Raw genomic sequence first — 26787 nt, forward strand, 5'->3', positions numbered from 1 at the left:
TCTTTGAAGTTGTGGTGATCAAGCAAATTTGACATATTTTGACAAGTGGAGGGAAGTAATTGGGTCTGTCTTTAGCTCTGTTTGAGGTATATTGGGTCCAAACTTGACTAGCCCAGTCTATTCAATTATCAAACTTAGAAAGCCAAATGTTTCAAGGGAGGAAAGAAAATGCCACAATGATTTGGGTTCTACCAAGTTTCTGGTGGCTTGGGAAGCAAACCTGCAAACCATACATGCAGTCTCTGCTGGATTACTGCCACCATGGTAGTATCAGTTAGCACTAAAAGCCAGCAACCAGAAGATGAGACCCAAAATGAAAGTGAATCCTTGCAGTGCATGAATATTTGGAGTGCCTGCTTCAACTATCCATCTTCCTTGGTGTTCACTTGTCTGCAATCGCTATTTCAAGGAGGTCTGCAGCCATTCCAGCATAACCCTGAACACTAAACATGAGGTATTAGCACAATACCTTATCACCAGCAGGTTTTCCCAGAATTCAAATGTAACATGGTGAAAGGGAAACCCTTAGAAAAGGGATGCAAATGCCCCTTTCACTAAAAATCCCAGGTATTTTCTCATGGCATGGAATATTTAGACTCCACAACTCATGTAGTGAACCCAGGGACCTAGACCAAGTGTGTCTAGTTTAATGTTGTCTTCTTTTTGGAAACAGCATCTTATGTAGTTGTTGAAAGAGGCCTTGAGATAAATTCGTAGCCCAAGATGGACTGGAACTCCCAAGGATCCATCCACCTCAGCCCCCAGATTGCTGGGATTATAGGCATGAGCGACCATGCCAAGCATATGCACAGAGATTCTTACATAATTTGTGAAATCCCACTACTGGTCTATAGGTAGTTTCGGTGCTTCAGGCTTTAGGAATATGCCTCTCTTTGTTTTGGCTCCCCTTGTTCAGGTGTCCATTTCTATTGTGATAAGCTCCAAGGCCCCAGGCAAGGGAGTGGCTGCCCTTCCTCTGGTGTGTCCTTGGATGATTACAGCCCAGGTGAACAGGGTTCAAATATATTGGATCCTGTGCATTTGAAGAGGAAATGAGTAAAGATTCATGAGTTAATGTGGACATGCCAGGGAATTGAGGGGCCATGATAGAGACAAAACTTCAGGCCATGGACCCAAGGCTGAGGATTCTCTACCTCTAGCTTCTTGAATAGTGGGCCTGCTGAGCAATTGTGTGCTCTCAAATGTAATTTGATGGGTTTTGTTTTAATTTATTTTGTTTTTTGCTTTGGTTTTTTACATGGAAGGAACTGTACCATGGTTTAAAGAAGCTGGAGTGTCTTACCTAAGAGAAATTTGCAAAAAGGGACAATTCAGCAGCCAAGAATTACTCAAATGCCCTTGGCGTTTTAAAAAAAGTGACATAAAGTTGAGCGTGTCATGTCCATGTCTCTTTACAAAAGATTTTACCTCCTATTTGATAGGAATTACTGTTTCTTTGAAAGGTCAACCTGCACTGAAATAAAGATAATCCCTCCTTTCCTCATTCTGCTTGAAACCACATTCTTTGTTAGTTATATTTTCTTACACAGAAACACTTGGAGATGACTACAGCAAGAGTTTCCCATTGGTGGAATTTCCACGGAGACACATGAAGTAATACTGCACAACTTCAAGTGAAGTGCACTGTCCCTTGACAATGGCAAGTCTGGGCAAACCTCTAGTAACTGAAAATCTTAGAAAGTCTAAAAGTGAGTGAATGAAAATGGGCCTCTCCACATTTGGACAGGGCCTCTCCTGAAGCACACATTTGTGGAAAAAGTAATTATGAGAGACGCATGAACTCCCAAAACGGAATGGAAATTTTCTTGTTTAGGCCTGGAACGCTATGGCCTGGAGCCCTGTGTTTCTAACTGGATGAGCAAAGTGTGAGCAGAGATCAAAGTAAAACACACAGCATTTAGGGAACTCGATATTTAACCAGGTGTCCAGAGTAGTGGCAAACTGTACTTGTGTCAATTTGCTCAAATCCTGTCTTCACAAGAAAGTAAATTCCAGCACGACCAGTGACTAGAGGAGGACACATTTCAAAGGACTTGTAAAAAGTCCAACCCTGAAGTTAGGCCAACACTGAATTTAGATGAAAAGTAGCAGAGTCTGTTAGTCTTTCAAGTTTTAATAGGAGAAACTTATAGCATGTAATAGCTGTTACATGAATAACTTCAGAGCTTTTGGAGAGGTCGAAATCACTATGAGTGAGGGCTTCCCTGACTCACAAAGTTAAAAATAGTAAAACAAACAATTTGAAAAACCAATCAACCAATTAAATACAAACACTAAGTCCAAAGGGTTTCACTGGTTTTAAAACCACTTATGGAATGCACAACAATTGATGAGGCTTACTCTGCATTCTGCTTTACTCAGGCCCGGTACATGAGCAACTGTGAAAGCAAAATTCAAAATGTTATGTGAAGTGACCATTTCATTGTTGAAACCATGACCCAATAGACATTTTCTCTTTTGAAACTTCGTACATTATCCATATATGTTCTCAAAGGGAAGGAATACACAGGATTTAGGCTGAATTTTTTTTTCAGTATTTTGTGTTCCACCAGATTTATTTGAAGATCTCCTGTCCTGCATCCACTGCCCAATGCAGAAGGCCACACATAGGACAACCAACATGAGAACTTCACTTCTACAGCCTGATTAAATCATCATGAGAATATAATTTTCCTTTCATCATCAAAGATTTTTACATCAGATTAACCAGCTCTCTTGCTTTCCCATGTTTTTCCCTGGTTTTTGTACCTTGAAATGGGTGTGCACTCTTCTCAGCCTTGATCTCCATCTTCCCCCGTATTTCCAAACATATTCATCTGGGAAACATGTAAAGATCTTATTCGGGGCTTGTTTCATTGTTTTCAAATATCTGCCCTTGAAATTCAACTTCCACCACTGTCTCTCATATCCAAAGCTATGTACTTGCAGAGGATTTCTGCTGAGAAATTTCACAGAAAGCTCTTATACTGCAGGTGAATGAAGCCAGCAAGTCTTGACTGAATAGCTTAGGGAACAGGACTCAGCCAAATGAAAGACATGACAAGGGAAAAGCGTATGCTCAAGGATAGGACATGGCAGAGATCATCTGCCAGGCCCTGGCATATTTCATATCCCATTGAAAGTACATCCATGTGTGGATTTTCTAGCATTTCCATCCACAAATTTGAGCAGTGAAGCCTTCAGAGAGAATATTGTGGCATACCAGGCCAAGAATATTCATCCTATTTAAATATTGCCCTACAAGGTCCTCTGTGCCACTGAGGTCTCCATGGCAATGCCCAGCATTGTGACTCAGGTCTCCTACTGCACACTTGTATCCTAGAGCCTAAAGTCCAGCTCACAATGGTGCTCAGCCAATCACAGCCCATTGTGGTTTTCTGGCAACCACAAGCTTGTGGATTTCTGTGAACTGTTTCAGCCCAACTCTGCAGCTTTCCACCTCATACAACCACAGCCATTCCAATCATGCAGTATTTGATTAGCCTCTCTATGTTGCATCAGAATTTTTTTTTACAGTTGTAGTGATCAAGAAAATTTGACATATTTTGAGAAGTGGAGGGAAGTCATTGGAAAACCTTTTGGTATGTCTGAGGTCTATGGGTTCCAAACTTGACTACCCCAGTCTTTTAAATTTTCAAGCCTAGAGCCTAAAATCCCCCTCACAGTGATGTTCAGCCAATCTCAGCCCAGTGTGGTTGCCTGGCAACCACAAGCCTGTGGATTTCTGTGAACAGTTTCAGCCCAACTCTGCAGCTTTCCACCTCATACAACCACAGCCATTCCAATCATGCAGTATTTGATTAACCTCTCTAAGTTGCCTCAGAATTTTCTTTGAAGTTGTGATCAAGCAAATTTGACATATTTTGACAAGTGGAGGGAAGTAATTGGGTCTGTCTTTAGCTCTGTTTGTGGTATATGGGGTCCAAACGTGACTAGCCCAGTCTATTCAATTATCAAACTTAGAAAGCCAAATGTTTCAAGGGAGGAAAGAAAATGCCACAATGATTTGGGTTCTACCAAGTTTCTGGTGGCTTGGGAAGCAAACCTGCAAACCATACATGCAGTCTCTGCTGGATTACTGCCACCATGGTAGTATCAGTTAGCACTAAAAGCCAGCAACCAGAAGATGAGACCCAAAATGAAAGTGAATCCTTGCAGTGCATGAATATTTGGAGTGCCTGCTTCAACTATCCAGCTTCCTTGGTGTTCACTTGTCTGCAATCGCTATTTCAAGGAGGTCTGCAGCCATTCCAGCATAACCCTGAACACTAAACATGAGGTATTAGCACAATACCTTATCACCAGCAGGTTTTCCCAGAATTCAAATGTAACATGGTGAAAGGGAAACCCTTAGAAAAGGGATGCAAATGCCCCTTTCACTAAAAATCCCAGGTATTTTCTCATGGCATGGAATATTTAGACTCCACAACTCATGTAGTGAACCCAGGGACCTAGACCAAGTGTGTCTAGTTTAATGTTGTCCTCTTTTTGGAAACAGCATCTTATGTAGTTGTTGAAAGAGGCCTTGAGATAAATTCGTAGCCCAAGATGGACTGGAACTCCCAAGGATCCATCCACCTCAGCCCCCAGATTGCTGGGATTATAGGCATGAGCGACCATGCCAAGCATGTGCACAGAGATTCTTACATAATTTGTGAAATCCCACTACTGGTCTATAGGTAGTTTCTGTGCTTCAGGCTTTAGGAATATGCCTCTCTTTGTTGTGGCTCCCCTTGTTCAGGTGTCCATTTCTATTGTGATAAGCTCCAAGGCCCCAGGCAAGGGAGTGGCTGCCCTTCCTCTGGTGTGTCCTTGGATGATTACAGCCCAGGTGAACAGGGTTCAAATATATTGGATCCTGTGCATTTGAAGAGGAAATGAGTAAAGATTCATGAGTTAATGTGGACATGCCAGGGAATTGAGGGGCCATGATAGAGACAAAACTTCAGGCCATGGACCCAAGGCTGAGGATTCTCTACCTCTAGCTTCTTGAATAGTGGGCCTGCTGAGCAATTGTGTGCTCTCAAATGTAATTTGATGGGTTTTGTTTTAATTTATTTTGTTTTTTGCTTTGGTTTTTTACATGGAAGGATCTGTACCATGGTTTAAAGAAGCTGGAGTGTCTTACCTAAGAGAAATTTGCAAAAAGGGACAATTCAGCAGCCAAGAATTTCTCAAATGCCCTTGGCGTTTTAAAAAAAGTGACATAAAGTTGAGCGTGTCATGTCCATGTCTCTTTACAAAAGATTTTACCTCCTATTTGATAGGAATTACTGTTTCTTTGAAAGGTCAACCTGCACTGAAATAAAGATAATCCCTCCTTTCCTCATTCTGCTTGAAACCACATTCTTTGTTAGTTATATTTTCTTACACAGAAACACTTGGAGATGACTACAGCAAGAGTTTCCCATTGGTGGAATTTCCACGGAGACACATGAAGTAATACTGCACAACTTCAAGTGAAGTGCACTGTCCCTTGACAATGGCAAGTCTGGGCAAACCTCTAGTAACTGAAAATCTTAGAAAGTCTAAAAGTGAGTGAATGAAAATGGGCCTCTCCACATTTGGACAGGGCCTCTCCTGAAGCACACATTTGTGGAAAAAGTAATTATGAGAGACGCATGAACTCCCAAAACGGAATGGAAATTTTCTTGTTTAGGCCTGGAACGCTATGGCCTGGAGCCCTGTGTTTCTAACTGGATGAGCAAAGTGTGAGCAGAGATCAAAGTAAAACACACAGCATTTAGGGAACTCGATATTTAACCAGGTGTCCAGAGTAGTGGCAAACTGTACTTGTGTCAATTTGCTCAAATCCTGTCTTCACAAGAAAGTAAATTCCAGCACGACCAGTGACTAGAGGAGGACACATTTCAAAGGACTTGTAAAAAGTCCAACCCTGAAGTTAGGCCAACACTGAATTTAGATGAAAAGTAGCAGATTCTGTTAGTCTTTCAAGTTTTAATAGGAGAAACTTATAGCATGTAATAGCTGTTACATGAATAACTTCAGAGCTTTTGGAGAGGTCGAAATCACTATGAGTGAGGGCTTCCCTGACTCACAAAGTTAAAAATAGTAAAACAAACAATTTGAAAAACCAATCAACCAATTAAATACAAACACTAAGTCCAAAGGGTTTCACTGGTTTTAAAACCACTTATGGAATGCACAACAATTGATGAGGCTTACTCTGCATTCTGCTTTACTCAGGCCCGGTACATGAGCAACTGTGAAAGCAAAATTCAAAATGTTATGTGAAGTGACCATTTCATTGTTGAAACCATGACCCAATAGACATTTTCTCTTTTGAAACTTCGTACATTATCCATATATGTTCTCAAAGGGAAGGAATACACAGGATTTAGGCTGAATTTTTTTTTTCAGTATTTTGTGTTCCACCAGATTTATTTGAAGATCTCCTGTCCTGCATCCACTGCCCAATGCAGAAGGCCACACATAGGACAACCCACATGAGAACTTCACTTCTACAGCCTGATTAAATCATCATGAGAATATAATTTTCCTTTCATCATCAAAGATTTTTACATCAGATTAACCAGCTCTCTTGCTTTCCCATGTTTTTCCCTGGTTTTTGTACCTTGAAATGGGTGTGCACTCTTCTCAGCCTTGATCTCCATCTTCCCCCGTATTTCCAAACATATTCATCTGGGAAACATGTAAAGATCTTATTCGGGGCTTGTTTCATTGTTTTCAAATATCTGCCCTTGAAATTCAACTTCCACCACTGTCTCTCCTATCCAAAGCTATGTACTTGCAGAGGATTTCTGCTGAGAAATTTCACAGAAAGCTCTTATACTGCAGGTGAATGATGCCAGCAAGTCTTGACTGAATAGCTTAGGGAACAGGACTCAGCCAAATGACAGACATGACAAGGGAAAAGCATATGCTCAAGGATAGGACATGGCAGAGATCATCGTCCAGGCCCTGGCATATTTCATATCCCATTGAAAGTACATCCATGTGTAGATTGGCTAGCATTTCCATCCACAAATTCTGAGCAGTGAAGCCTTCAGAGAGAATATTGTGGCATACCAGGCCAAGAATATTCATCCTATTTAAATATTGCCCTACAAGGTCCTCTGTGCCACTGAGGTCTCCAAGGCAATGCCCAGCATTGTGACTCAGGTCTCCTACTGCACACTTGTATCCTAGAGCCTAAAGTCCAGCTCACAATGGTGCTCAGCCAATCACAGCCCATTGTGGTTTTCTGGCAACCACAAGCTTGTGGATTTCTGTGAACTGTTTCAGCCCAACTCTGCAGCTTTCCACCTCATACAACCACAGCCATTCCAATCATGCAGTATTTGATTAGCCTCTCTATGTTGCATCAGAATTTTTTTTTACAGTTGTAGTGATCAAGAAAATTTGACATATTTTGAGAAGTGGAGGGAAGTCATTGGAAAACCTTTTGGTATGTCTGAGGTCTATGGGTTCCAAACTTGACTACCCCAGTCTTTTAAATTTTCAAGCCTAGAGCCTAAAATCCCCCTCACAGTGATGTTCAGCCAATCTCAGCCCAGTGTGGTTGCCTGGCAACCACAAGCCTGTGGATTTCTGTGAACAGTTTCAGCCCAACTCTGCAGCTTTCCACCTCATACAACCACAGCCATTCCAATCATGCAGTATTTGATTAACCTCTCTAAGTTGCCTCAGAATTTTCTTTGAAGTTGTGGTGATCAAGCAAATTTGACATATTTTGACAAGTGGAGGGAAGTAATTGGGTCTGTCTTTAGCTCTGTTTGTGGTATATGGGGTCCAAACGTGACTAGCCCAGTCTATTCAATTATCAAACTTAGAAAGCCAAATGTTTCAAGGGAGGAAAGAAAATGCCACAATGATTTGGGTTCTACCAAGTTTCTGGTGGCTTGGGAAGCAAACCTGCAAACCATACATGCAGTCTCTGCTGGATTACTGCCACCATGGTAGTATCAGTTAGCACTAAAAGCCAGCAACCAGAAGATGAGACCCAAAATGAAAGTGAATCCTTGCAGTGCATGAATATTTGGAGTGCCTGCTTCAACTATCCAGCTTCCTTGGGGTTCACTTGTCTGCAATCGCTATTTCAAGGAGGTCTGCAGCCATTCCAGCATAACCCTGAACACTAAACATGAGGTATTAGCACAATACCTTATCACCAGCAGGTTTTCCCAGAATTCAAATGTAACATGGTGAAAGGGAAACCCTTAGAAAAGGGATGCAAATGCCCCTTTCACTAAAAATCCCAGGTATTTTCTCATGGCATGGAATATTTAGACTCCACAACTCATGTAGTGAACCCAGGGACCTAGACCAAGTGTGTCTAGTTTAATGTTGTCCTCTTTTTGGAAACAGCATCTTATGTAGTTGTTGAAAGAGGCCTTGAGATAAATTCGTAGCCCAAGATGGACTGGAACTCCCAAGGATCCATCCACCTCAGCCCCCAGATTGCTGGGATTATAGGCATGAGCGACCATGCCAAGCATGTGCACAGAGATTCTTACATAATTTGTGAAATCCCACTACTGGTCTATAGGTAGTTTCTGTGCTTCAGGCTTTAGGAATATGCCTCTCTTTGTTGTGGCTCCCCTTGTTCAGGTGTCCATTTCTATTGTGATAAGCTCCAAGGCCCCAGGCAAGGGAGTGGCTGCCCTTCCTCTGGTGTGTCCTTGGATGATTACAGCCCAGGTGAACAGGGTTCAAATATATTGGATCCTGTGCATTTGAAGAGGAAATGAGTAAAGATTCATGAGTTAATGTGGACATGCCAGGGAATTGAGGGGCCATGATAGAGACAAAACTTCAGGCCATGGACCCAAGGCTGAGGATTCTCTACCTCTAGCTTCTTGAATAGTGGGCCTGCTGAGCAATTGTGTGCTCTCAAATGTAATTTGATGGGTTTTGTTTTAAATTATTTTGTTTTTTGCTTTGGTTTTTTACATGGAAGGAACTGTACCATGGTTTAAAGAAGCTGGAGTGTCTTACCTAAGAGAAATTTGCAAAAAGGGACAATTCAGCAGCCAAGAATTACTCAAATGCCCTTGGCGTTTTAAAAAAAGTGACATAAAGTTGAGCGTGTCATGTCCATGTCTCTTTACAAAAGATTTTACTTCCTATTTGATAGGAATTACTGTTTCTTTGAAAGGTCAACCTGCACTGAAATAAAGATAATCCCTCCTTTCCTCATTCTGCTTGAAACCACATTCTTTGTTAGTTATATTTTCTTACACAGAAACACTTGGAGATGACTACAGCAAGAGTTTCCCATTGGTGGAATTTCCACGGAGACACATGAAGTAATACTGCACAACTTCAAGTGAAGTGCACTGTCCCTTGACAATGGCAAGTCTGGGCAAACCTCTAGTAACTGAAAATCTTAGAAAGTCTAAAAGTGAGTGAATGAAAATGGGCCTCTCCACATTTGGACAGGGCCTCTCCTGAAGCACACATTTGTGGAAAAAGTAATTATGAGAGACGCATGAACTCCCAAAACGGAATGGAAATTTTCTTGTTTAGGCCTGGAACGCTATGGCCTGGAGCCCTGTGTTTCTAACTGGATGAGCAAAGTGTGAGCAGAGATCAAAGTAAAACACACAGCATTTAGGGAACTCGATATTTAACCAGGTGTCCAGAGTAGTGGCAAACTGTACTTGTGTCAATTTGCTCAAATCCTGTCTTCACAAGAAAGTAAATTCCAGCACGACCAGTGACTAGAGGAGGACACATTTCAAAGGACTTGTAAAAAGTCCAACCCTGAAGTTAGGCCAACACTGAATTTAGATGAAAAGTAGCAGAGTCTGTTAGTCTTTCAAGTTTTAATAGGAGAAACTTATAGCATGTAATAGCTGTTACATGAATAACTTCAGAGCTTTTGGAGAGGTCGAAATCACTATGAGTGAGGGCTTCCCTGACTCACAAAGTTAAAAATAGTAAAACAAACAATTTGAAAAACCAATCAACCAATTAAATACAAACACTAAGTCCAAAGGGTTTCACTGGTTTTAAAACCACTTATGGAATGCACAACAATTGATGAGGCTTACTCTGCATTCTGCTTTACCCAGGCCCGGTACATGAGCAACTGTGAAAGCAAAATTCAAAATGTTATGTGAAGTGACCATTTCATTGTTGAAACCATGACCCAATAGACATTTTCTCTTTTGAAACTTCGTACATTATCCATATATGTTCTCAAAGGGAAGGAATACAAAGGATTTAGGCTGAATTTTTTTTTCAGTATTTTGTGTTCCACCAGATTTATTTGAAGATCTCCTGTCCTGCATCCACTGCCCAATGCAGAAGGCCACACATAGGACAACCCACATGAGAACTTCACTTCTACAGCCTGATTAAATCATCATGAGAATATAATTTTCCTTTCATCATCAAAGATTTTTACATCAGATTAACCAGCTCTCTTGCTTTCCCATGTTTTTCCCTGGTTTTTGTACCTTGAAATGGGTGTGCACTCTTCTCAGCCTTGATCTCCATCTTCCCCCGTATTTCCAAACATATTCATCTGGGAAACATGTAAAGATCTTATTCGGGGCTTGTTTCATTGTTTTCAAATATCTGCCCTTGAAATTCAACTTCCACCACTGTCTCTCCTATCCAAAGCTATGTACTTGCAGAGGATTTCTGCTGAGAAATTTCACAGAAAGCTCTTATACTGCAGGTGAATGATGCCAGCAAGTCTTGACTGAATAGCTTAGGGAACAGGACTCAGCCAAATGACAGACATGACAAGGGAAAAGCATATGCTCAAGGATAGGACATGGCAGAGATCATCGTCCAGGCCCTGGCATATTTCATATCCCATTGAAAGTACATCCATGTGTAGATTGGCTAGCATTTCCATCCACAAATTCTGAGCAGTGAAGCCTTCAGAGAGAATATTGTGGCATACCAGGCCAAGAATATTCATCCTATTTAAATATTGCCCTACAAGGTCCTCTGTGCCACTGAGGTCTCCATGGCAATGCCCAGCATTGTGACTCAGGTCTCCTACTGCACACTTGTATCCTAGAGCCTAAAGTCCAGCTCACAATGGTGCTCAGCCAATCACAGCCCATTGTGGTTTTCTGGCAACCACAAGCTTGTGGATTTCTGTGAACTGTTTCAGCCCAACTCTGCAGCTTTCCACCTCATACAACCACAGCCATTCCAATCATGCAGCATTTGATTAGCCTCTCTATGTTGCATCAGAATTTTTTTTTACAGTTGTAGTGATCAAGAAAATTTGACATATTTTGAGAAGTGGAGGGAAGTCATTGGAAAACCTTTTGGTATGTCTGAGGTCTATGGGTTCCAAACTTGACTACCCCAGTCTTTTAAATTTTCAAGCCTAGAGCCTAAAATCCCCCTCACAGTGATGTTCAGCCAATCTCAGCCCAGTGTGGTTGCCTGGCAACCACAAGCCTGTGGATTTCTGTGAACAGTTTCAGCCCAACTCTGCAGCTTTCCACCTCATACAACCACAGCCATTCCAATCATGCAGTATTTGATTAACCTCTCTAAGTTGCCTCAGAATTTTCTTTGAAGTTGTGGTGATCAAGCAAATTTGACATATTTTGACAAGTGGAGGGAAGTAATTGGGTCTGTCTTTAGCTCTGTTTGTGGTATATGGGGTCCAAACGTGACTAGCCCAGTCTATTCAATTATCAAACTTAGAAAGCCAAATGTTTCAAGGGAGGAAAGAAAATGCCACAATGATTTGGGTTCTACCAAGTTTCTGGTGGCTTGGGAAGCAAACCTGCAAACCATACATGCAGTCTCTGCTGGATTACTGCCACCATGGTAGTATCAGTTAGCACTAAAAGCCAGCAACCAGAAGATGAGACCCAAAATGAAAGTGAATCCTTGCAGTGCATGAATATGTGGAGTGCCTGCTTCAACTATCCAGCTTCCTTGGGGTTCACTTGTCTGCAATCGCTATTTCAAGGAGGTCTGCAGCCATTCCAGCATAACCCTGAACACTAAACATGAGGTATTAGCACAATACCTTATCACCAGCAGGTTTTCCCAGAATTCAAATGTAACATGGTGAAAGGGAAACCCTTAGAAAAGGGATGCAAATGCCCCTTTCACTAAAAATCCCAGGTATTTTCTCATGGCATGGAATATTTAGACTCCACAACTCATGTAGTGAACCCAGGGACCTAGACCAAGTGTGTCTAGTTTAATGTTGTCCTCTTTTTGGAAACAGCATCTTATGTAGTTGTTGAAAGAGGCCTTGAGATAAATTCGTAGCCCAAGATGGACTGGAACTCCCAAGGATCCATCCACCTCAGCCCCCAGATTGCTGGGATTATAGGCATGAGCGACCATGCCAAGCATGTGCACAGAGATTCTTACATAATTTGTGAAATCCCACTACTGGTCTATAGGTAGTTTCTGTGCTTCAGGCTTTAGGAATATGCCTCTCTTTGTTGTGGCTCCCCTTGTTCAGGTGTCCATTTCTATTGTGATAAGCTCCAAGGCCCCAGGCAAGGGAGTGGCTGCCCTTCCTCTGGTGTGTCCTTGGATGATTACAGCCCAGGTGAACAGGGTTCAAATATATTGGATCCTGTGCATTTGAAGAGGAAATGAGTAAAGATTCATGAGTTAATGTGGACATGCCAGGGAATTGAGGGGCCATGATAGAGACAAAACTTCAGGCCATGGACCCAAGGCTGAGGATTCTCTACCTCTAGCTTCTTGAATAGTGGGCCTGCTGAGCAATTGTGTGCTCTCAAATGTAATTTGATGGGTTTTGTTTTAATTTATTTTGTTTTTTGCTTTGGTTTTTTACATGGAAGGAACTGTACCATGGTTTAAAGAAGCTGGAGTGTCTTACCTAAGAGAAATTTGCAAAAAGGGACAATTCAGCAGCCAAGAATTACTCAAATGCCCTTGGCATTTTAAAAAAAGTGACATAAAGTTGAGCGTGTCATGTCCATGTCTCTTTACAAAAGATTTTACCTCCTATTTGATAGGAATTACTGTTTCTTTGAAAGGTCAACCTGCACTGAAATAAAGATAATCCCTCCTTTCCTCATTCTGCTTGAAACCACATTCTTTGTTAGTTATATTTTCTTACACAGAAACACTTGGAGATGACTACAGCAAGAGTTTCCCATTGGTGGAATTTCCACGGAGACACATGAAGTAATACTGCACAACTTCAAGTGAAGTGCACTGTCCCTTGACAATGGCAAGTCTGGGCAAACCTCTAGTAACTGAAAATCTTAGAAAGTCTAAAAGTGAGTGAATGAAAATGGGCCTCTCCACATTTGGACAGGGCCTCTCCTGAAGCACACATTTGTGGAAAAAGTAATTATGAGAGACGCATGAACTCCCAAAACGGAATGGAAATTTTCTTGTTTAGGCCTGGAACGCTATGGCCTGGAGCCCTGTGTTTCTAACTGGATGAGCAAAGTGTGAGCAGAGATCAAAGTAAAACACACAGCATTTAGGGAACTCGATATTTAACCAGGTGTCCAGAGTAGTGGCAAACTGTACTTGTGTCAATTTGCTCAAATCCTGTCTTCACAAGAAAGTAAATTCCAGCACGACCAGTGACTAGAGGAGGACACATTTCAAAGGACTTGTAAAAAGTCCAACCCTGAAGTTAGGCCAACACTGAATTTAGATGAAAAGTAGCAGAGTCTGTTAGTCTTTCAAGTTTTAATAGGAGAAACTTATAGCATGTAATAGCTGTTACATGAATAACTTCAGAGCTTTTGGAGAGGTCGAAATCACTATGAGTGAGGGCTTCCCTGACTCACAAAGTTAAAAATAGTAAAACACACAATTTGAAAAACCAATCAACCAATTAAATACAAACACTAAGTCCAAAGGGTTTCACTGGTTTTAAAACCACTTATGGAATGCACAACAATTGATGAGGCTTACTCTGCATTCTGCTTTACCCAGGCCCGGTACATGAGCAACTGTGAAAGCAAAATTCAAAATGTTATGTGAAGTGACCATTTCATTGTTGAAACCATGACCCAATAGACATTTTCTCTTTTGAAACTTCGTACATTATCCATATATGTTCTCAAAGGGAAGGAATACACAGGATTTAGGCTGAATTTTTTTTTCAGTATTTTGTGTTCCACCAGATTTATTTGAAGATCTCCTGTCCTGCATCCACTGCCCAATGCAGAAGGCCACACATAGGACAACCCACATGAGAACTTCACTTCTACAGCCTGATTAAATCATCATGAGAATATAATTTTCCTTTCATCATCAAAGATTTTTACATCAGATTAACCAGCTCTCTTGCTTTCCCATGTTTTTCCCTGGTTTTTGTACCTTGAAATGGGTGTGCACTCTTCTCAGCCTTGATCTTCATCTTCCCCCGTATTTCCAAACATATTCATCTGGGAAACATGTAAAGATCTTATTCGGGGCTTGTTTCATTGTTTTCAAATATCTGCCCTTGAAATTCAACTTCCACCACTGTCTCTCCTATCCAAAGCTATGTACTTGCAGAGGATTTCTGCTGAGAAATTTCACAGAAAGCTCTTATACTGCAGGTGAATGATGCCAGCAAGTCTTGACTGAATAGCTTAGGGAACAGGACTCAGCCAAATGACAGACATGACAAGGGAAAAGCATATGCTCAAGGATAGGACATGGCAGAGATCATCGTCCAGGCCCTGGCATATTTCATATCCCATTGAAAGTACATCCATGTGTAGATTGGCTAGCATTTCCATCCACAAATTCTGAGCAGTGAAGCCTTCAGAGAGAATATTGTGGCATACCAGGCCAAGAATATTCATCCTATTTAAATATTGCCCTACAAGGTCCTCTGTGCCACTGAGGTCTCCAAGGCAATGCCCAGCATTGTGACTCAGGTCTCCTACTGCACACTTGTATCCTAGAGCCTAAAGTCCAGCTCACAATGGTGCTCAGCCAATCACAGCCCATTGTGGTTTTCTGGCAACCACAAGCTTGTGGATTTCTGTGAACTGTTTCAGCCCAACTCTGCAGCTTTCCACCTCATACAACCACAGCCATTCCAATCATGCAGTATTTGATTAGCCTCTCTATGTTGCATCAGAATTTTTTTTTACAGTTGTAGTGATCAAGAAAATTTGACATATTTTGAGAAGTGGAGGGAAGTCATTGGAAAACCTTTTGGTATGTCTGAGGTCTATGGGTTCCAAACTTGACTACCCCAGTCTTTTAAATTTTCAAGCCTAGAGCCTAAAATCCCCCTCACAGTGATGTTCAGCCAATCTCAGCCCAGTGTGGTTGCCTGGCAACCACAAGCCTGTGGATTTCTGTGAACAGTTTCAGCCCAACTCTGCAGCTTTCCACCTCATACAACCACAGCCATTCCAATCATGCAGTATTTGATTAACCTCTCTAAGTTGCCTCAGAATTTTCTTTGAAGTTGTGGTGATCAAGCAAATTTGACATATTTTGACAAGTGGAGGGAAGTAATTGGGTCTGTCTTTAGCTCTGTTTGTGGTATATGGGGTCCAAACGTGACTAGCCCAGTCTATTCAATTATCAAACTTAGAAAGCCAAATGTTTCAAGGGAGGAAAGAAAATGCCACAATGATTTGGGTTCTACCAAGTTTCTGGTGGCTTGGGAAGCAAACCTGCAAACCATACATGCAGTCTCTGCTGGATTACTGCCACCATGGTAGTATCAGTTAGCACTAAAAGCCAGCAACCAGAAGATGAGACCCAAAATGAAAGTGAATCCTTGCAGTGCATGAATATTTGGAGTGCCTGCTTCAACTATCCAGCTTCCTTGGGGTTCACTTGTCTGCAATCGCTATTTCAAGGAGGTCTGCAGCCATTCCAGCATAACCCTGAACACTAAACATGAGGTATTAGCACAATACCTTATCACCAGCAGGTTTTCCCAGAATTCAAATGTAACATGGTGAAAGGGAAACCCTTAGAAAAGGGATGCAAATGCCCCTTTCACTAAAAATCCCAGGTATTTTCTCATGGCATGGAATATTTAGACTCCACAACTCATGTAGTGAACCCAGGGACCTAGACCAAGTGTGTCTAGTTTAATGTTGTCCTCTTTTTGGAAACAGCATCTTATGTAGTTGTTGAAAGAGGCCTTGAGATAAATTCGTAGCCCAAGATGGACTGGAACTCCCAAGGATCCATCCACCTCAGCCCCCAGATTGCTGGGATTATAGGCATGAGCGACCATGCCAAGCATGTGCACAGAGATTCTTACATAATTTGTGAAATCCCACTACTGGTCTATAGGTAGTTTCTGTGCTTCAGGCTTTAGGAATATGCCTCTCTTTGTTGTGGCTCCCTTGTTCAGGTGTCCATTTCTATTGTGATAAGCTCCAAGGCCCCAGGCAAGGGAGTGGCTGCCCTTCCTCTGGTGTGTCCTTGGATGATTACAGCCCAGGTGAACAGGGTTCAAATATATTGGATCCTGTGCATTTGAAGAGGAAATGAGTAAAGATTCATGAGTTAATGTGGACATGCCAGGGAATTGAGGGGCCATGATAGAGACAAAACTTCAGGCCATGGACCCAAGGCTGAGGATTCTCTACCTCTAGCTTCTTGAATAGTGGGCCTGCTGAGCAATTGTGTGCTCTCAAATGTAATTTGATGGGTTTTGTTTTAATTTATTTTGTTTTTTGCTTTGGTTTTTTACATGGAAGGAACTGTACCATGGTTTAAAGAAGCTGGAGTGTCTTACCTAAGAGAAATTTGCAAAAAGGGACAATTCAGCAGCCAAGAATTACTCAAATGCCCTTGGCGTTTTAAAAAAAGTGACATAAAGTTGAGCGTGTCATGTCCATGTCTCTTTACAAAAGATTTTACCTCCTATTTGATAGGAATTACTGTTTCTTTGAAAGGTCAACCTGCACTGAAATAAAGATAATCCCTCCTTTCCTCATTCTGCTTGAAACCACATTCTTTGTTAGTTATATTTTCTTACACAGAAACACTTGGAGATGACTACAGCAAGAGTTTCCCATTGGTGGAATTTCCACGGAGACACATGAAGTAATACTGCACAACTTCAAGTGAAGTGCACTGTCCCTTGACAATGGCAAGTCTGGGCAAACCTCTAGTAACTGAAAATCTTAGAAAGTCTAAAAGTGAGTGAATGAAAATGGGCCTCTCCACATTTGGACAGGGCCTCTCCTGAAGCACACATTTGTGGAAAAAGTAATTATGAGAGACGCATGAACTCCCAAAACGGAATGGAAATTTTCTTGTTTAGGCCTGGAACGCTATGGCCTGGAGCCCTGTGTTTCTAACTGGATGAGCAAAGTGTGAGCAGAGATCAAAGTAAAACACACAGCATTTAGGGAACTCGATATTTAACCAGGTGTCCAGAGTAGTGGCAAACTGTACTTGTGTCAATTTGCTCAAATCCTGTCTTCACAAGAAAGTAAATTCCAGCACGACCAGTGACTAGAGGAGGACACATTTCAAAGGACTTGTAAAAAGTCCAACCCTGAAGTTAGGCCAACACTGAATTTAGATGAAAAGTAGCAGAGTCTGTTAGTCTTTCAAGTTTTAATAGGAGAAACTTATAGCATGTAATAGCTGTTACATGAATAACTTCAGAGCTTTTGGAGAGGTCGAAATCACTATGAGTGAGGGCTTCCCTGACTCACAAAGTTAAAAATAGTAAAACAAACAATTTGAAAAACCAATCAACCAATTAAATACAAACACTAAGTCCAAAGGGTTTCACTGGTTTTAAAACCACTTATGGAATGCACAACAATTGATGAGGCTTACTCTGCATTCTGCTTTACCCAGGCCCGGTACATGAGCAACTGTGAAAGCAAAATTCAAAATGTTATGTGAAGTGACCATTTCATTGTTGAAACCATGACCCAATAGACATTTTCTCTTTTGAAACTTCGTACATTATCCATATATGTTCTCAAAGGGAAGGAATACAAAGGATTTAGGCTGAATTTTTTTTTCAGTATTTTGTGTTCCACCAGATTTATTTGAAGATCTCCTGTCCTGCATCCACTGCCCAATGCAGAAGGCCACACATAGGACAACCCACATGAGAACTTCACTTCTACAGCCTGATTAAATCATCATGAGAATATAATTTTCCTTTCATCATCAAAGATTTTTACATCAGATTAACCAGCTCTCTTGCTTTCCCATGTTTTTCCCTGGTTTTTGTACCTTGAAATGGGTGTGCACTCTTCTCAGCCTTGATCTCCATCTTCCCCCGTATTTCCAAACATATTCATCTGGGAAACATGTAAAGATCTTATTCGGGGCTTGTTTCATTGTTTTCAAATATCTGCCCTTGAAATTCAACTTCCACCACTGTCTCTCCTATCCAAAGCTATGTACTTGCAGAGGATTTCTGCTGAGAAATTTCACAGAAAGCTCTTATACTGCAGGTGAATGATGCCAGCAAGTCTTGACTGAATAGCTTAGGGAACAGGACTCAGCCAAATGACAGACATGACAAGGGAAAAGCATATGCTCAAGGATAGGACATGGCAGAGATCATCGTCCAGGCCCTGGCATATTTCATATCCCATTGAAAGTACATCCATGTGTAGATTGGCTAGCATTTCCATCCACAAATTCTGAGCAGTGAAGCCTTCAGAGAGAATATTGTGGCATACCAGGCCAAGAATATTCATCCTATTTAAATATTGCCCTACAAGGTCCTCTGTGCCACTGAGGTCTCCATGGCAATGCCCAGCATTGTGACTCAGGTCTCCTACTGCACACTTGTATCCTAGAGCCTAAAGTCCAGCTCACAATGGTGCTCAGCCAATCACAGCCCATTGTGGTTTTCTGGCAACCACAAGCTTGTGGATTTCTGTGAACTGTTTCAGCCCAACTCTGCAGCTTTCCACCTCATACAACCACAGCCATTCCAATCATGCAGCATTTGATTAGCCTCTCTATGTTGCATCAGAATTTTTTTTTACAGTTGTAGTGATCAAGAAAATTTGACATATTTTGAGAAGTGGAGGGAAGTCATTGGAAAACCTTTTGGTATGTCTGAGGTCTATGGGTTCCAAACTTGACTACCCCAGTCTTTTAAATTTTCAAGCCTAGAGCCTAAAATCCCCCTCACAGTGATGTTCAGCCAATCTCAGCCCAGTGTGGTTGCCTGGCAACCACAAGCCTGTGGATTTCTGTGAACAGTTTCAGCCCAACTCTGCAGCTTTCCACCTCATACAACCACAGCCATTCCAATCATGCAGTATTTGATTAACCTCTCTAAGTTGCCTCAGAATTTTCTTTGAAGTTGTGGTGATCAAGCAAATTTGACATATTTTGACAAGTGGAGGGAAGTAATTGGGTCTGTCTTTAGCTCTGTTTGTGGTATATGGGGTCCAAACGTGACTAGCCCAGTCTATTCAATTATCAAACTTAGAAAGCCAAATGTTTCAAGGGAGGAAAGAAAATGCCACAATGATTTGGGTTCTACCAAGTTTCTGGTGGCTTGGGAAGCAAACCTGCAAACCATACATGCAGTCTCTGCTGGATTACTGCCACCATGGTAGTATCAGTTAGCACTAAAAGCCAGCAACCAGAAGATGAGACCCAAAATGAAAGTGAATCCTTGCAGTGCATGAATATGTGGAGTGCCTGCTTCAACTATCCAGCTTCCTTGGGGTTCACTTGTCTGCAATCGCTATTTCAAGGAGGTCTGCAGCCATTCCAGCATAACCCTGAACACTAAACATGAGGTATTAGCACAATACCTTATCACCAGCAGGTTTTCCCAGAATTCAAATGTAACATGGTGAAAGGGAAACCCTTAGAAAAGGGATGCAAATGCCCCTTTCACTAAAAATCCCAGGTATTTTCTCATGGCATGGAATATTTAGACTCCACAACTCATGTAGTGAACCCAGGGACCTAGACCAAGTGTGTCTAGTTTAATGTTGTCCTCTTTTTGGAAACAGCATCTTATGTAGTTGTTGAAAGAGGCCTTGAGATAAATTCGTAGCCCAAGATGGACTGGAACTCCCAAGGATCCATCCACCTCAGCCCCCAGATTGCTGGGATTATAGGCATGAGCGACCATGCCAAGCATGTGCACAGAGATTCTTACATAATTTGTGAAATCCCACTACTGGTCTATAGGTAGTTTCTGTGCTTCAGGCTTTAGGAATATGCCTCTCTTTGTTGTGGCTCCCCTTGTTCAGGTGTCCATTTCTATTGTGATAAGCTCCAAGGCCCCAGGCAAGGGAGTGGCTGCCCTTCCTCTGGTGTGTCCTTGGATGATTACAGCCCAGGTGAACAGGGTTCAAATATATTGGATCCTGTGCATTTGAAGAGGAAATGAGTAAAGATTCATGAGTTAATGTGGACATGCCAGGGAATTGAGGGGCCATGATAGAGACAAAACTTCAGGCCATGGACCCAAGGCTGAGGATTCTCTACCTCTAGCTTCTTGAATAGTGGGCCTGCTGAGCAATTGTGTGCTCTCAAATGTAATTTGATGGGTTTTGTTTTAATTTATTTTGTTTTTTGCTTTGGTTTTTTACATGGAAGGAACTGTACCATGGTTTAAAGAAGCTGGAGTGTCTTACCTAAGAGAAATTTGCAAAAAGGGACAATTCAGCAGCCAAGAATTACTCAAATGCCCTTGGCATTTTAAAAAAAGTGACATAAAGTTGAGCGTGTCATGTCCATGTCTCTTTACAAAAGATTTTACCTCCTATTTGATAGGAATTACTGTTTCTTTGAAAGGTCAACCTGCACTGAAATAAAGATAATCCCTCCTTTCCTCATTCTGCTTGAAACCACATTCTTTGTTAGTTATATTTTCTTACACAGAAACACTTGGAGATGACTACAGCAAGAGTTTCCCATTGGTGGAATTTCCACGGAGACACATGAAGTAATACTGCACAACTTCAAGTGAAGTGCACTGTCCCTTGACAATGGCAAGTCTGGGCAAACCTCTAGTAACTGAAAATCTTAGAAAGTCTAAAAGTGAGTGAATGAAAATGGGCCTCTCCACATTTGGACAGGGCCTCTCCTGAAGCACACATTTGTGGAAAAAGTAATTATGAGAGACGCATGAACTCCCAAAACGGAATGGAAATTTTCTTGTTTAGGCCTGGAACGCTATGGCCTGGAGCCCTGTGTTTCTAACTGGATGAGCAAAGTGTGAGCAGAGATCAAAGTAAAACACACAGCATTTAGGGAACTCGATATTTAACCAGGTGTCCAGAGTAGTGGCAAACTGTACTTGTGTCAATTTGCTCAAATCCTGTCTTCACAAGAAAGTAAATTCCAGCACGACCAGTGACTAGAGGAGGACACATTTCAAAGGACTTGTAAAAAGTCCAACCCTGAAGTTAGGCCAACACTGAATTTAGATGAAAAGTAGCAGAGTCTGTTAGTCTTTCAAGTTTTAATAGGAGAAACTTATAGCATGTAATAGCTGTTACATGAATAACTTCAGAGCTTTTGGAGAGGTCGAAATCACTATGAGTGAGGGCTTCCCTGACTCACAAAGTTAAAAATAGTAAAACACACAATTTGAAAAACCAATCAACCAATTAAATACAAACACTAAGTCCAAAGGGTTTCACTGGTTTTAAAACCACTTATGGAATGCACAACAATTGATGAGGCTTACTCTGCATTCTGCTTTACCCAGGCCCGGTACATGAGCAACTGTGAAAGCAAAATTCAAAATGTTATGTGAAGTGACCATTTCATTGTTGAAACCATGACCCAATAGACATTTTCTCTTTTGAAACTTCGTACATTATCCATATATGTTCTCAAAGGGAAGGAATACACAGGATTTAGGCTGAATTTTTTTTTCAGTATTTTGTGTTCCACCAGATTTATTTGAAGATCTCCTGTCCTGCATCCACTGCCCAATGCAGAAGGCCACACATAGGACAACCCACATGAGAACTTCACTTCTACAGCCTGATTAAATCATCATGAGAATATAATTTTCCTTTCATCATCAAAGATTTTTACATCAGATTAACCAGCTCTCTTGCTTTCCCATGTTTTTCCCTGGTTTTTGTACCTTGAAATGGGTGTGCACTCTTCTCAGCCTTGATCTCCATCTTCCCCCGTATTTCCAAACATATTCATCTGGGAAACATGTAAAGATCTTATTCGGGGCTTGTTTCATTGTTTTCAAATATCTGCCCTTGAAATTCAACTTCCACCACTGTCTCTCCTATCCAAAGCTATGTACTTGCAGAGGATTTCTGCTGAGAAATTTCACAGAAAGCTCTTATACTGCAGGTGAATGATGCCAGCAAGTCTTGACTGAATAGCTTAGGGAACAGGACTCAGCCAAATGACAGACATGACAAGGGAAAAGCATATGCTCAAGGATAGGACATGGCAGAGATCATCGTCCAGGCCCTGGCATATTTCATATCCCATTGAAAGTACATCCATGTGTAGATTGGCTAGCATTTCCATCCACAAATTCTGAGCAGTGAAGCCTTCAGAGAGAATATTGTGGCATACCAGGCCAAGAATATTCATCCTATTTAAATATTGCCCTACAAGGTCCTCTGTGCCACTGAGGTCTCCATGGCAATGCCCAGCATTGTGACTCAGGTCTCCTACTGCACACTTGTATCCTAGAGCCTAAAGTCCAGCTCACAATGGTGCTCAGCCAATCACAGCCCATTGTGGTTTTCTGGCAACCACAAGCTTGTGGATTTCTGTGAACTGTTTCAGCCCAACTCTGCAGCTTTCCACCTCATACAACCACAGCCATTCCAATCATGCAGTATTTGATTAGCCTCTCTATGTTGCATCAGAATTTTTTTTTACAGTTGTAGTGATCAAGAAAATTTGACATATTTTGAGAAGTGGAGGGAAGTCATTGGAAAACCTTTTGGTATGTCTGAGGTCTATGGGTTCCAAACTTGACTACCCCAGTCTTTTAAATTTTCAAGCCTAGAGCCTAAACTCCCCCTCACAGTGATGTTCAGCCAATCTCAGCCCAGTGTGGTTGCCTGGCAACCACAAGCCTGTGGATTTCTGTGAACAGTTTCAGCCCAACTCTGCAGCTTTCCACCTCATACAACCACAGCCATTCCAATCATGCAGTATTTGATTAACCTCTCTAAGTTGCCTCAGAATTTTCTTTGAAGTTGTGGTGATCAAGCAAATTTGACATATTTTGACAAGTGGAGGGAAGTAATTGGGTCTGTCTTTAGCTCTGTTTGTGGTATATGGGGTCCAAACGTGACTAGCCCAGTCTATTCAATTATCAAACTTAGAAAGCCAAATGTTTCAAGGGAGGAAAGAAAATGCCACAATGATTTGGGTTCTACCAAGTTTCTGGTGGCTTGGGAAGCAAACCTGCAAACCATACATGCAGTCTCTGCTGGATTACTGCCACCATGGTAGTATCAGTTAGCACTAAAAGCCAGCAACCAGAAGATGAGACCCAAAATGAAAGTGAATCCTTGCAGTGCATGAATATGTGGAGTACCTGCTTCAACTATCCAGCTTCCTTGGGGTTCACTTGTCTGCAATCGCTATTTCAAGGAGGTCTGCAGCCATTCCAGCATAACCCTGAACACTAAACATGAGGTATTAGCACAATACCTTATCACCAGCAGGTTTTCCCAGAATTCAAATGTAACATGGTGAAAGGGAAACCCTTAGAAAAGGGATGCAAATGCCCCTTTCACTAAAAATCCCAGGTATTTTCTCATGGCATGGAATATTTAGACTCCACAACTCATGTAGTGAACCCAGGGACCTAGACCAAGTGTGTCTAGTTTAATGTTGTCCTCTTTTTGGAAACAGCATCTTATGTAGTTGTTGAAAGAGGCCTTGAGATAAATTCGTAGCCCAAGATGGACTGGAACTCCCAAGGATCCATCCACCTCAGCCCCCAGATTGCTGGGATTATAGGCATGAGCGACCATGCCAAGCATGTGCACAGAGATTCTTACATAATTTGTGAAATCCCACTACTGGTCTATAGGTAGTTTCTGTGCTTCAGGCTTTAGGAATATGCCTCTCTTTGTTGTGGCTCCCCTTGTTCAGGTGTCCATTTCTATTGTGATAAGCTCCAAGGCCCCAGGCAAGGGAGTGGCTGCCCTTCCTCTGGTGTGTCCTTGGATGATTACAGCCCAGGTGAACAGGGTTCAAATATATTGGATCCTGTGCATTTGAAGAGGAAATGAGTAAAGATTCATGAGTTAATGTGGACATGCCAGGGAATTGAGGGGCCATGATAGAGACAAAACTTCAGGCCATGGACCCAAGGCTGAGGATTCTCTACCTCTAGCTTCTTGAATAGTGGGCCTGCTGAGCAATTGTGTGCTCTCAAATGTAATTTGATGGGTTTTGTTTTAATTTATTTTGTTTTTTGCTTTGGTTTTTTACATGGAAGGAACTGTACCATGGTTTAAAGAAGCTGGAGTGTCTTACCTAAGAGAAATTTGCAAAAAGGGACAATTCAGCAGCCAAGAATTACTCAAATGCCCTTGGCATTTTAAAAAAAGTGACATAAAGTTGAGCGTGTCATGTCCATGTCTCTTTACAAAAGATTTTACCTCCTATTTGATAGGAATTACTGTTTCTTTGAAAGGTCAACCTGCACTGAAATAAAGATAATCCCTCCTTTCCTCATTCTGCTTGAAACCACATTCTTTGTTAGTTATATTTTCTTACACAGAAACACTTGGAGATGACTACAGCAAGAGTTTCCCATTGGTGGAATTTCCACGGAGACACATGAAGTAATACTGCACAACTTCAAGTGAAGTGCACTGTCCCTTGACAATGGCAAGTCTGGGCAAACCTCTAGTAACTGAAAATCTTAGAAAGTCTAAAAGTGAGTGAATGAAAATGGGCCTCTCCACATTTGGACAGGGCCTCTCCTGAAGCACACATTTGTGGAAAAAGTAATTATGAGAGACGCATGAACTCCCAAAACGGAATGGAAATTTTCTTGTTTAGGCCTGGAACGCTATGGCCTGGAGCCCTGTGTTTCTAACTGGATGAGCAAAGTGTGAGCAGAGATCAAAGTAAAACACACAGCATTTAGGGAACTCGATATTTAACCAGGTGTCCAGAGTAGTGGCAAACTGTACTTGTGTCAATTTGCTCAAATCCTGTCTTCACAAGAAAGTAAATTCCAGCACGACCAGTGACTAGAGGAGGACACATTTCAAAGGACTTGTAAAAAGTCCAACCCTGAAGTTAGGCCAACACTGAATTTAGATGAAAAGTAGCAGAGTCTGTTAGTCTTTCAAGTTTTAATAGGAGAAACTTATAGCATGTAATAGCTGTTACATGAATAACTTCAGAGCTTTTGGAGAGGTCGAAATCACTATGAGTGAGGGCTTCCCTGACTCACAAAGTTAAAAATAGTAAAACACACAATTTGAAAAACCAATCAACCAATTAAATACAAACACTAAGTCCAAAGGGTTTCACTGGTTTTAAAACCACTTATGGAATGCACAACAATTGATGAGGCTTACTCTGCATTCTGCTTTACCCAGGCCCGGTACATGAGCAACTGTGAAAGCAAAATTCAAAATGTTATGTGAAGTGACCATTTCATTGTTGAAACCATGACCCAATAGACATTTTCTCTTTTGAAACTTCGTACATTATCCATATATGTTCTCAAAGGGAAGGAATACACAGGATTTAGGCTGAATTTTTTTTTCAGTATTTTGTGTTCCACCAGATTTATTTGAAGATCTCCTGTCCTGCATCCACTGCCCAATGCAGAAGGCCACACATAGGACAACCCACATGAGAACTTCACTTCTACAGCCTGATTAAATCATCATGAGAATATAATTTTCCTTTCATCATCAAAGATTTTTACATCAGATTAACCAGCTCTCTTGCTTTCCCATGTTTTTCCCTGGTTTTTGTACCTTGAAATGGGTGTGCACTCTTCTCAGCCTTGATCTCCATCTTCCCCCGTATTTCCAAACATATTCATCTGGGAAACATGTAAAGATCTTATTCGGGGCTTGTTTCATTGTTTTCAAATATCTGCCCTTGAAATTCAACTTCCACCACTGTCTCTCCTATCCAAAGCTATGTACTTGCAGAGGATTTCTGCTGAGAAATTTCACAGAAAGCTCTTATACTGCAGGTGAATGATGCCAGCAAGTCTTGACTGAATAGCTTAGGGAACAGGACTCAGCCAAATGACAGACATGACAAGGGAAAAGCATATGCTCAAGGATAGGACATGGCAGAGATCATCGTCCAGGCCCTGGCATATTTCATATCCCATTGAAAGTACATCCATGTGTAGATTGGCTAGCATTTCCATCCACAAATTCTGAGCAGTGAAGCCTTCAGAGAGAATATTGTGGCATACCAGGCCAAGAATATTCATCCTATTTAAATATTGCCCTACAAGGTCCTCTGTGCCACTGAGGTCTCCATGGCAATGCCCAGCATTGTGACTCAGGTCTCCTACTGCACACTTGTATCCTAGAGCCTAAAGTCCAGCTCACAATGGTGCTCAGCCAATCACAGCCCATTGTGGTTTTCTGGCAACCACAAGCTTGTGGATTTCTGTGAACTGTTTCAGCCCAACTCTGCAGCTTTCCACCTCATACAACCACAGCCATTCCAATCATGCAGTATTTGATTAGCCTCTCTATGTTGCATCAGAATTTTTTTTTACAGTTGTAGTGATCAAGAAAATTTGACATATTTTGAGAAGTGGAGGGAAGTCATTGGAAAACCTTTTGGTATGTCTGAGGTCTATGGGTTCCAAACTTGACTACCCCAGTCTTTTAAATTTTCAAGCCTAGAGCCTAAACTCCCCCTCACAGTGAT

This window comes from Cavia porcellus, unplaced genomic scaffold, assembly GCF_034190915.1.
Source record: "Cavia porcellus strain 051 isolate PalLab524CR breed Dunkin Hartley unplaced genomic scaffold, mCavPor4.1 scaffold_3, whole genome shotgun sequence".
In the NCBI taxonomy this organism is placed as follows: Eukaryota; Metazoa; Chordata; class Mammalia; order Rodentia; family Caviidae; genus Cavia; species Cavia porcellus.